This window comes from Symphalangus syndactylus, chromosome 8 (genome assembly GCF_028878055.3).
Source record: "Symphalangus syndactylus isolate Jambi chromosome 8, NHGRI_mSymSyn1-v2.1_pri, whole genome shotgun sequence".
Lineage (NCBI taxonomy): Eukaryota > Metazoa > Chordata > Mammalia > Primates > Hylobatidae > Symphalangus > Symphalangus syndactylus.
In genome coordinates, this window is record NC_072430.2 from 26,858,097 (window position 1) to 26,871,159 (window position 13,063).

General features: G+C 43.6%; 1 protein-coding gene across 1 annotated transcript in view; it reads right to left on the bottom strand.

Moving 5' to 3' along the window:
- Positions 1-13,063, bottom strand: part of KCNK13 (potassium two pore domain channel subfamily K member 13) — a 127,387-nt gene that overhangs the window by 11,728 nt on the left and 102,596 nt on the right. The gene's annotated exons all lie outside the window — the stretch shown is intronic.

The following is a 13,063-nucleotide window of genomic DNA, read 5'->3' on the forward strand; positions in this document are numbered from 1 at the left end:
GCTAGAGCTAACATTCTTCTCTGCTGACCCAACATTTTTATTTTATTTATTATTTATTTATTTAATTTTTTTGAAACAGGGTCTTGCTCTGTCACCCAGGCTGGAGTGCAATGGTGTGATCACGGCTCACTGCAGCCTCAACCTCCTAGGCTCAAACATTCCTCTTGCCTCAGCCTCCTACGTAGCTGGGACTATCACTTTACAATACCAAACAAAACCAATTTTTGGATTTTTTGTAGTGATGAGGTCTCCCTATGTTGCCCAGACTGGTCTCAAACTTCTGGCCTCAAGCACTACCTGCCAGCCTTGGCCTCCCAAACTGGTAGGATTACAGGTGTGAGCCACCATGCCCGGCCTGACCCCCAATTTTTAAACAAAGCTTCTTTTCCTTAAGTAATTGAAAATCGGAAAATCTTTGAATCTACGTGATATGGTTTGTCTCTGTGTCCCCACCCAAATGTCACCTCGTATTATAATCCCCATGTGTCAAAGCAGGGACCTGGTGGGAGCTGATTGGATCATGGAGGCAGTTTCCTCCATGCTGTTCTCATGATAGTGAGGGAGTTCTCATGAGATCTGACGGTTTTATTTATTTATTTATTTTTTATTGTCTTTCAGATGGAGTCTTGCTCTTGTTGCCCAGGCTGGAGTGCAGTGGCGCAATCTCGGCTCACCGCAAGCTCTGCCTCCCAGGTTCACGCCATTCTCCTGCCTCAGCCTCCTGAGTAGCTGGTACTACAGGTGCCCACCACCACACCTGGCTAATTTTTTTTTGTATTTTTTTAGTAGAGACGAGGTTTCACTGTGTTAGCCAGGATGGTCTTGATCTTCTGATCTTGTGATCCACCCGCCTCGGCCACCCAAAGTGCTGGGATTGCAGGCATGAGCCACTGCGCCTGGCCGAGATCTGATGGTTTTATAAGGGCTCTTCCCTCTTTGTGCTTTCTCTTGCCTGCTGCCATGTAAGACGTGCCTGCTTTCCCTTCTGCCATAATTGTAAGTTTCCTGAGGCCTTCTCAGCCATGCAGAACTGTGAGTCAATTAAACATGTTTTCTTTATAAATTATCCAGTCTCAGGTGTTTCTTTATAGCAGTGTGAAAACGGACTAATACACTACCTATGATCTGTAATCCCCTGCTTCAAGATATCCTGCCCTTAGGCCAAACCAATGTATAGTCTTCATGTATTGACTTACAATTCTGCTTCTAACCTCCACTTCCTGAAATTTTCCCTTGTTTGCAAGCCACTGGGATGTTTGGGTCTTAAGCTTGAGCTGCCTGATTCTCCTTGTTTAGTGTCCTGCAAACAAAGACACTCCTTTCTCCCCATTTCAAACCCTGGTGTGGATATCTGGCCTTACTGCACCAGGCAAGTGGACCCCAGTTCAGTTCAATAACATTTTGGTGACCATATGTACACATTTCTCTTGGATACATACACTTATGAATGCAATTGATGACTCACATGATATGAATACGTTCAGCAAAGTGGATGTACAAATTTACCCTCCCCTCATCAATGTTTGAGCTTCAGTTCATATTCTTCATATTCTTTTTGAATTTTTAGAGGTGGGGTCTCACTCCATCACGCAGGCTGGAGTGCAGTGGTGCAATCATAGCTCACTGCAGCCTCAAACTCCTGGGCTCAGGTGATCCTACTGCCTCAGCCTCCCAAGTAGCTGGGACTACAGGCATGAGCCACCACACCCAGTATATTCTTCATATTCTCGCTGATATTCATTGTAACTATTCTGGAGGATACATAGTGGTTTTCATTCGCATTTCCTTCATGTCTAATCAAGTTGAACATCTTTTCATAGGTTTCACAGTCATTTGGATAGTCTCTTTAGCACCTGCTCACTTATTTTGGCCATTTCTCTTGTTTATTATTGATTTCTAGGTGACATAGAAACATTGAAGCTCTAGGCCTTGAGCGAGGCTTGGAAGGGGGCAGGTTTGCTGGGTGAATTTACTGCCTCATTCATGCAAGGGCAGTGGGTTTCACACAATATGCTTGGCCAGCCTTTTGTCTTTCACAACACTCATTCTCTGATTGAAAATTATTTCTAGCTTTTTTTTTACTCTAGCCAATTCACTCTGTGGTGCAGATTCTGATGACAATGTTGATCGTGCTTAATAGTAACCTCTTTAGAATGGATTCCAAAATAGACACTTGCATGGCCAACTGCCTCTCAGGTATAAATTGAAGTGAACTTATGCAAACCCACACACTTATAACACTTCATGCTGAAGTGTCTTATGGTAAGTGACCACTCATATAATAACACCAGAACAATACAATAACACCAGTGTAACACTTTACACTGAAGTGTTTTATGGTTAAGTTACCACTCAGACTACACAATAACACCAGAGCATGCTAATGTTAACACTGTATCAGAATTTAAATTTGACAAGCCAGGGTTTGGATCCTGTAATTGAAAGCTATAGTTATGCACCAAAGGCTTACATGCTCTGTAGAAAATTCACAATTTCGGTCACCTCACACTCGAGGAACCCCTGTACACCTATAAATCTAAGGCAAGGGTATCACATGGTGACTCAAAATCCTTTTCCAAGCCCTTCTATAACTTTTTTTTTTTTTTTTTTTTTTTGAGACAGAAGCTGGCTCCGTCACCCAGGATAGAGTGCAGAGGTGCTATCTTGGCTCACTGCAACCTCCACCTCCCAGGTTCAAGCAATTCTCCTGCCTCAACCTCCCATGTAGCTGGGATTACAGGCACCTGCCACCACACCCGGCTAATTTTTATATTTTTAGTAGAGACAGGGTTTCACCATATTGACCAGGCTGGTCTGGAACTCCTGACCTCAGGTGATCTGCCTGCCTTGGCCTCCCAAAGCGGTGGGATTACACGTGTGAGCCACCACACCTGGCCCCTTCTATAACTTTTTAAAGTCAATCTTTTCCCATCAAGAACACTGCCCACTGAGTTCTGCAAGTCAGAATAATGCCAGTAGACAGAACTTAGTTTTGTCTCTGAAATTTCACATTGCTCCATGTCTGTGTTCATCATGTGAAAGGAAAATAAAACTTGGGGCCCCCAAATCACTAAGCTAAAGGGAAAAGCCAAGCTGGGAACTGCTCAGGGCAAACCTGCCTCTCATTCTACTCAAAGTCACCCCTCTGCTCACTGAGATAGAGGCATATCTGATTGCTTCCCTTTGGAAAGGCTAATCAGAAACTCAAAAGAATGTAACCATTTGTCTCTCACCTACCTGTGACCTGGAAGCTCCCTCCCCACTTCCATTCTTCCTGCCTTTGCTTGAGTTGTCCCACTTTTCCAGACATATATTAACTGATATCTCACGTCTCCCTGAAATTTATAAAACCAAGCTGTGCCCCAACCACCTTGGGCACACGCCGTCAGGACTTCCTGAGGCTGCGTCACAGGCGCATGTCCTCAACCTTGGCAAAATAAACTTTCTAAATTAATTTAGACATGTCTCAAATGTTCAGGGTTCACAATCATAATCTGCTTTATACAAATCAAAAAAAGCAGTCTTTATGAATTATGAAAATCAAGGTAAGAATATCTCTCCTTTGGCATCGTTCCTTCTTCACAAACACCACTGGAAAATTACCAAGAAGGAACAATGGGATGTGAAACTGGCCTTCTCTGGCCTCTATGAGTTTTCCTTCATAGTCTACCCATGTGCCTTAGGGCTCCTGTGTGCAGAATAAATCTGTTGCTTAGCACAGCCTCAGCCCCACAGAGAAGAGCCTCCCCAAGGAGGGGTTCAGCAGGTCTGTCCCCTCTCTCACCTAGCTGGAAATGAGCTGGAGGGATTGGTGACACGATGAGGCAAGTGAACTGGTATTTACCAGGAGATCATGTGAAAGGAAATCAAATTTTGGGACCCCAAACTCATTTAGCCAAAGGGAAAGGTGAAGCTGGGAACTGGGCCAGGCAAACCTGCCTCCGCCTTTTGGTTCCTAAATAAGATGGCTACAAGGTGAAAAGCTACAGCCTCCCCCATATTTTGCCCACAAGGAAATTCCTAGTGCACTGTTAAAATTTCACCATGGCAATGCAAATTGATAGCTTATCTTTACAGGTGCAGTCAACCCTGTCCACCAGACACAGATGCATATCTGATTGTTCCCCTGCCCCATTTTGTCTATGTTATCTGACATAAAATGCAGATCCCCTGCATTTTTCCTCTGCCCCATTTGTTTATGTCATCTTATGTAAAACATGCAGATTCACTGAGCCAGACAAAGGCATGAATATCTATTTTTCCCTACCCCACTCTTACAGGAAAATTGTATACTTCTCAATATCCCACCCTTCTCCTTTAGATTTGGAGCCCTCAAAATCATCTTCAGAGAAAGGCACAGACCTGTCTCCCTGGCACACATCCTTAACTTTGGCAAATAAATCTCCTAAAATGATTGAGGCCAGGTGCGGTGGCTCACACCTGTAATCCCAGCACGTTGGGAGGCTGAGACGGGTGGATCACCTGCGGTCAGGAGTTGGAGACCAGCCTGGCCAACATGGAGAAACCGCATCTCTACTAAAAATACAAAAATTAGCTGGGTGTGGTGGCGGGCAACTGTAAACCCAGCTACCTGGGAGGCTGAGGCAGGAGAATCACTTGAACCTGGGAGGTGGAGGATGCAGTGAGCTGGGATTGCACCACTGCACTCTGGCCTGGGCAACAGAGTGAGACTCTGTCTCAAAATAAATAAATAAAATAAATAAATAATACAATGATCGAGGTGTGTAATCTTTTTTTGATTGACGATCATATGGGTAAAACCTTCTCTTAGTTAAATGCTTGGATGATTTACTTCTCAGGGGTACCTAGGTACCTGGAATTTCCCGTGAAGGAACTCAATTATTTTCTTTTATTTCCATGCTTGTGGGTTTGGGAGTGGGCCAGCAGGCTCCTAAGAGGGATCCCTGCTTCATCTCAAAAAGACATGTACAGAAAAGTTTGTGGAAACGCTATTCTTATAGCCCAATTTGGGAAGCAGCCAAATACTTACCAACAGTAGAATGCTCTCTTCCTCCTACCCCTGCCCTCAGTTGGAGGCTGTTCCTTAAAATCATCCCTACCCCCGGCAGAAAAAGAAAGTACAGAATGTTAGAAATTTTAAAAAAACCTAACTTTTGGGAGTGCCAGAGAGGTGATGAGAGTCCCTTAAAGAAACTTAAGATAAGGAGAGACTGGGACAAGTAAGTACCTTGGGATATGTGTGCTAGGAGCTATGTGGAGAGGGAGGAGGCCCAGGGGGCATCTGTACTTCACAGGCTACTGAGAGCCCATCTGTCGATAAAGTTCTATGAGTATCCTAAAGAAAATGCTTACAGATAAAGGTTTACCATATGAGGGGCAGGGGTCCCCCATCAAAGCTGACTTCCTCTGGGAAATCCCCGTTTCTCATGTTGAGAGAGGCAAGGAAGGAAAGTGCTGCCGTGACAATCAAATAAGGCAGCACTGAGTATTCCGTAGGTTTCAAACACTGTGTTGAGAGCAAGGGGAGGAGGTAGTAGTGAGACGATGGTTACTGCCCTCCAGGAGTTTCAAACCCGATCCAAGAAATAAAGTACTAGAAATAACACAAGAAGGCGACCTGCACAAGTCAGTGTACAAAATCAAGTCAACTCCTTTTCTGAGTCACCTGCAGATGACATCAAAGATATCTGCCCAAAATAAAACTTCTTAAAGCTTCATAAAAACTTCTGCCAAGCTTCAGAGAGGATGGAAGATCTGATTACATCTTTATTTGCAGTATTTAAAAATTAACTTTTTAGTTTATAAAAATTAACTTTTATACTGCAAATAAAAGGTGAATGTATTAATCTGTTCTCATGCTGCTAATAAACACATACCTGAGACTGGGTAATTTATAAAGGAAAGATATTTAATTGACTCACAGTTCCAAATGGCTGGGGAGGCCTCACAATCATGGTGGAAGGTGAATGAGGAACAAAGTCATGTCTTACATGGTGGCAGGCCAGAGGTTATAAAACCATCAGATCTCATGACACTTATTCACTACTGTGAGAACAGTATGGAGGAAACTGTCCCCCCCACCCCATGGTTCAATTATCTCCACCTGGCCCCACCCTTAACACATGGGGATTATTACAATTCAAGGTGAGATTTGGGTGGTGACACAGACAAACCATGTCAGTGAATAAGGTAGAAGGAAACTTAGATCACCTGGGACAAAGGTCCTAAACTTTAGTATGCCAAGAAATCCCCTGAGGAGCTTGTTAAAAACTGGGATTTCTAGGCCTTATCACCAGATACTCTGATTCAGGAGGTTGAGTAGGACCAGAAAACCTGCATTTCAAACCAGTGCCTAATAGTGATCTGATGCAATGGCCACAAACCCCACTCAGGGAAATACCTACGAGCTAGAGTCACAGCACTGGGGTAGACAGGGTTGGTTTGTGGAAGGCAACAAAAGTCAAGTGTGCCTGGGGAAGAGTCTAAAGAATGGTGTCCCTATTCCCCAACAAAACCCAGCGAAGGATACCGTATCTCTGGGGTCCTGGAAGCAAAAGCAACCCTCACTTTTTTTTTTTTTTTTGAGACAGGTCTTACTCTGTCACCCAGGCTGAAGTGCAGTGGTGTGATCTCGGCTCACTGCAGCCTCAACCTCCTGGGCACAAGCAATCCTTCCACTTCAGCCTCAGTAGCTGGGACTACAGGCACACACCACCATGCCTGACTAATTTTTGTATCTTTTATAGAGATGGGGTCTTGCCATGTTGTCCAGGCTGGCTTCAACTTCCTGGCTTCGAGCAATCTGCTCGCCTCAGCCTCCCAAAGTGCTGGGATTACAGGTGTGAGCCACCACACCCCGCCCCTCACTTGTTTTGTATGTTAGTATGTGATGCAGAAAACATTTCAGACGGTGCAGTATGTAAAATGAGCTGTCTTCAGAAGTTCTGGGTTAACCGTGGGGCTCTGTGGCCGACAGGAAAATAGTTACTCCCTTCTCTTCCTTTGGATGGAACTGACTTCCAAAGTATTCAAGGACCTTCTACTTCCTACATGTTGATAAAGGAAGTGAACAGAGGAAAGTGGTTCTTCCCAGCCAATACACCTCCTGCCATGTGAGCCAGGCGGGTGCTAGTCCCAGTTTATTTTTGTAAAATGAGGTTTGGGATTATTGGCAGGGGGTGGGGGTAGGAGAGGAAGAGAGAGATGCAGCAATGTGATAGAGGATTGAGGCAGTCACTTCCAAACCGGCTTTCGGCCAGGGGTGTTTGCTAGCTTGGTGGACTGCCTCGGTGAATGAGCAGGCCTGGGTCCCCAGTGTTCTAGGCGGTGTTTTCTAGTGTGTCACCTTAACCATTGGTATCAAAACCATCTGAGGAACTTGTTTAAATGCAGATTCCTGAGCCTTACCTACAAATCAGCATGTCTGGGATTGAGTCCAGTTCCCTGCATTTAGAACAATGATTACCCTACAGCAGGAGAATCACTGTTCTGGAGCTTTCCATTCAAGACAGGGTTGCTCCATGATTTAATAGACCAAAGGAGGGCTGGCAATTAAGTAACTCAATAAATGTTATGCTTCCAGGATAACTGTACTCTTTATATCTGTGTTACCTGGTGGTGAGAAAAGCAGTGAAAATAGATCACCTTTGGGAAGTTCTTCCTTCGCTCCTGGCCTTTTGGTTCATGACTGCGGTACGAGGGTTAAACCTCTCTAGGTCCCTAAGCACAAAGCTGTTTGACTGTCAGAATTGTGCCATAATGAGGACAGTCATGATGACAGTCTGTGCCCGCTTTTCAGAGCCAGGCACTGAGTTTGGTGCTTCCCACAATCCTCATGCCAACCTTGAGAGGTGGGAAGCCTTCATCCCCCTTTTACACTTGAGAAATCTTAAGTACACAGAGGTTAAGTAACTTGCTCAAAGTCATGTAGCTAGCTAGTTAGGGCCTGGGTGCCAGTGCAGACCCAGTTAATAATCTCACTGTGTCATGCCCACAACTTATTCCGGTTGTCCCTTTGGTAAAACGAGGATAGGGTGTTCCACATGAGGTCTAAGGACCTTCCGATGTCAATATTCTGTGATTTGGGTGTACGTGTGCAGGGCACCAATCAGAGCTCATTCTGCTTATGCCATCATCCCAGGATTCTGGGGAGGACTCACCCTGCCTCTGCAGCTCTCCTTCCACAGGCCAGGCAGGTAGACCCACAGTCTACCCAAATAAATAAGAAAATTTCTTTTTCTTTTTTTTTTTTGAGACAGAGTCTTGCTCTGTGGCCCAGACTGGGGTGCTGTGGTGCAATCTTGGCTCACTGGAACCTCCACCTCCCAGGTTCAAGTGATTCTCCTGCCTCAGCCTCCCAAGTAGCTAGGATTATAGGTGCCTGCCACCATGTCTGGCTAATTTTTGTATTTTTAGTAGACACGCAGTTTCTCCATGTTGGCCAGGCTGGTCTTGAACTCCTGACCTCAGGTGATCTGCCCGCCTCAGCACCCCAAAGTGCTGGGATTATTGGCATGAGCCACTGCACCCGGCAACCCAAAGAAAATTTCTATCTGTAACACTTCTCAACTAAAAAATACGTTACAGGCTGATTTAAAGCATATTAAAAGTTACCAGGTAAGCCAAAGGGAACGTATTTCCATTCCATGCTTGAGCTATCATTTTGCAGCAGTTACCGCTATCAATACAGAGGTTACCAGTTCTTCCCAAAGTTATTCTTGGAATTTGATATTTTTAGGATTATGACTCCTCTCTCATTTCCATAATAGTAAAGCATCTCTGACAAAAGATTATGAATGTAGCACAGATTAAACTGTTTTCCAGGTAACTTCTGAACTATGCGGATGTTTCTAGACTCTTCAGCAATAAGTAGTTTGTAAGTGAAAAATAAATTATGGCTATTCTAACTGTACAAGCTGAAAACTAGGGTATGACAAATACAGATTCTTTAAATCATCTGCATTACTACAAACCACAGTAGTTCTTACACTCAGAAGTAACAAAAATCATCTGCATGGGAATCAGAGTGCATCAGCTCACGAACAGGAATTTAAAACGTTTCATTTCCCTGAGAGTCACTGCATCTCGGGGGCATTTAGTGCTGTGTTTTCTGCTTTCACAAGCTTTCCCTCCTCACAGTCAGCAAGGATGATGGTTGGAATGAATGCTAGAAGCAGTAAATGCTGTCATTATTTTTGATTTTACCCTCATTTAAGGTGAAAAACAATGTGATTTACTTATCTCAAGGAGGTGTCCCAATTCCAGTGCTTCTTAACTTCTAAAATTGTGAAACTACTCCTTAAAAGCAAGCAGATATAATTATGTTCTCTCTTGAACTAAATTGCCCTCCCTCAGACTAAGAAGAAATGGTTCAATTAAGTAGGATGTTACCAACGCAGGGCATGTAACCGATGAAAGGTGCCTTTGTGCCTTTTCTTCAACGTGAATGAGAAAATCTGGCTCTGAGACATTTTGAAGAACGATGACTATATCTTTATTTTGATGGACCTCTGGGCCAAGTATACCTGAATCTGCCTGCCTTTTTGAATTTCTTGCTGCAGAGGACAGGTACACAAGGCCCCTCTGGAGAGGTGGCAGTCGGTGTAAAAAGCAGAAGAAGATGAGCTATATACTTCTTGGCCTAGGGTGGGTCCCAGCCCCACCCTGATCAGCACTCTCCCTCTCCCAATGGCAGCCTCTTGGGCCCTGATATGGTTTGGCCGTGTCCCCACCCAAATCTCATCTTGAATTCCCATGTGCTGTGGGAGGGACCCGGTGGGAGGTAACTGAATCATGGGAGTGGGTCTTTCCTGTGCTGTTCTTGTGATAGTGAATAAGTCTCACGAGATCTGATGGTTTTCAAAACGGGAGTTTCCCTGCACAAGCTCTCTCTTGCCTGCCACCATGTAAGACATGTCTTGCTTCCCCTTTGCCTTCCACCATGACTGCGAGGCCTCCCCAGCTATGTGGAACTATAAGTCCATTAAATCCTTTTGCACGTATAAATTACCCATGGGTAAGGGGTATGCAAAATGAACAGTGTGAAATGAATGAATACAGTGAGAAATGAACGAGCGGTGTAAAAACAAACTAATACAAGCTGCTTTGTGGGACCCTCATGCTTCCAGAAATCCCATTAGAAAGTCAAAGACCTACAAAGGATTAGTGACTCTCTCACCTTTTATGGTTTTACTTAAGTGTCAAGAACAAAACATGGCCCAGGGATACAAAATGACAGAAGCATAAAGACTTGAAATAAATGTGTTATTTACAGTATGTGTTCTTTCAGTCTGTAGCTCTTTCCTACAAAATCATGAAATTTCCTATGGTACTACTGAACCACTAGGTATACTGCATTACCTACAATCTCCAAGAAATGTTTGGCAAACACCTCACATTTGCTATGACAGTAGCTCTAAGGAACAACCCCAGTAGAAAATTAAGTTTTTCTTCTCTCTTCTCCATTCTCTCCTTCTTTTCTAGTCTCTTTCTTCCCTTCCCCCTTCCTTCCATTTCTTTAAAAGAGTCTTTAAAGAGATACAACTCAAACCTCATTCTTTTTAGTGGCGCCTTCTGGGCATAGCTAAATGAATCACTGTTCTGCAAGAAATGGTTCTTTGAGGGGGTTCTTTTGGGGCCTTTCCTTAAAAATGTTAATTTTCATCTTATTAGTGTCAGAAAGAAGTTGTAACTTTCCTTTGGCCAAAGCCAGTATAGATCCATTCTTTAAAAGCATTGTGACATTTGTGGCACACATAGGATGGGTATAATAATTGAGCTGGCAGAGGAAAAGTTCAAAAATATTGTAACACAATGACATTTTAGCTAGTCATGGGGAAAGGATGGGCTGATTCATTGTGATTTATTTTTCCACAAAGGGAACAGAGACTGAAGACAGACACCTCCCATGAACTCCAGGCTGCTACCCCAAATGCCAGGGTCTTTGGTAAATGACTTTCAAACATAGAAATGTGGGCTGAGCACAGTGGCTCATGCCTGTAATCCCAGCACTTTGGGAGGCTGAGGCAAGAGGATCACTTGAGGTCAGCAGTTTGAGACCAGCCTGGCCAACATGGTGAAACCCCATCTCTACTAAAAGAACACAAAAATTAGCTGGGGGTGGTGGTGCATACCTGTACTCCCAGCTACTTGGGAGGCTGAGGGAGGAGAATTGCTTGAACCCAGGAGGTGGAGGCTGCAGTGAGCCAAGATTGCACCACTGCACTTGAGCCTGGGCTACAGACCGAGACTCCATCTCTAAATAAATAAATAAGAAACTTGAAGTTAGATGGAACTGCCAACTCAGTTAGCAAGTGTGAAGGACCCAGTGTAAACCACAGTTCAGGTTCATCCTGCACCTGATGTGCTTTGTGTCAGTCACACTGTTAGGCTCAGTGGGGTCCGACTTGGTGGCTCAAGCATGTGGCTAAGAAAGGGTGAAGTCATTGTTATCCACTGGGCAACAGAAAGAGGAATGGGCAGCTGCAGATGCAGACAGAAGGCACTGAAGAGAATGATTTAAACCCTGAACCATATCTCAGAGGCTCTCCTATCTGAGTGTCTTCACTGCAGGCTTCTGGGAGTTGAGACAAAGCGATTTTCTTCTGATGACATAATTTCTAGTTTTACTGGCAAAAATAGGCTCTAAAATGAATTCACCTAACTTGCCTTTCTCTTCCTTAATGATTGTTCTGTGACTCTACTTTTCTCTCCTACCTGTATCTGGAATGTTCCTTCTCCTTGACAAGCCATTTGTGTTCTTCATTTCCACTTATTCATTCAACAAACATTAATAAAGCATCTATGACATGCCAGATGTGGAGTTCATTGTTATCAGTAAATAAGACATCACCTCTCAGCTTCCTTAAACTATATTTCTTCCAGAATTTGCCCATTGTTTCTCTAACAGTTTCTGCTTCATTGCCTACATTCTTCATGTGTTTACTGGCTTTTTGTATTTCTTCTTCTGTGACTTGCCTACTTCTGTTTTTATCCCACTTTACTATTAGGGTATTTATGGTTTTTCTTCCTGGTTGGTAAGAGCTCTTTATATATTTTTGAGAAAGTTAACCCTTTGTCTTCTATATATGTTGCAAATATTTTCCCCAATTTGTGTTTGTCTTTTATTTGTGCATAAATATTTTGTTGCTAAAGTTTAATTTTCATTTAGGTAAATCAATTTCTTTTATTGTGGCTCTTGGCTTTTGGGGTCACAGAGAGTAAAGTCCTTCCTTCCTTACCCTAGGAATATTCCAGTATTCACTTATGGCTGTGCTTTTCAAAAACAATGTAATATTTAATTCCTTGTTAATTGCAGGCACATACCATTTAAAAAACAGTTTATTTTTCTTATCACTATTTTAAATTGAAATTTCTATTGAGATAATTGCAGACTGACAGCAGTTGTAAGAAATAATACAGAAAGATTCTGTTTATACCTTACCCAGTTTTCCCCAATGGCAACATTTCGCAAAACTACAGCATATCACTACCAGGATATTGACATTGATACAATCCAATGATCTTTTTCCTTTTCCCCTGTTTGACTTGTGCTAGTGTGTCTTTAGTTCTCATGTGTAGGCTCTTCAGCACCATCTCTGAATAGTCCATTCTTTCTCCACTCTCCTGAAATGTCACTTATCAGAGACAAAATTCTTGTATCCGTTTCTGGATTTTATATTTTGTTTAATTGATCCATTGTCTATGCTGGGGCTGGTACCAAAAACATAGAGAGTTCTCCTTTTTGTTTTTTTTTGGTTTTTTGTTTTTTTGTTTTCTGAGACAGGGTCTGACTCTGTTGCCCAGGGTGGAGTGCAGTGGTTAATTACAGCTCACTGCAGCCTCGCCCTCCCAGGCTCAAGGGATTCTCCCACCTGGACCTCCCAAGTACCTGGGACCACAGGTGCGCACTGCCACGCCTGGGTAAGTTTTTTGATGTTTTGTAGAGACGGGGTCTTGTTACATTGCCCAGGCTGGTCTCAAACTCCTGGACTCACACGATCCTCCTTCCTGGGCCTCCTGAAGTGTTGAGATTCCAGGTGTGAGCCACCCTGTCCAGCCCAGTTCTCCTTTTCTTAATGCT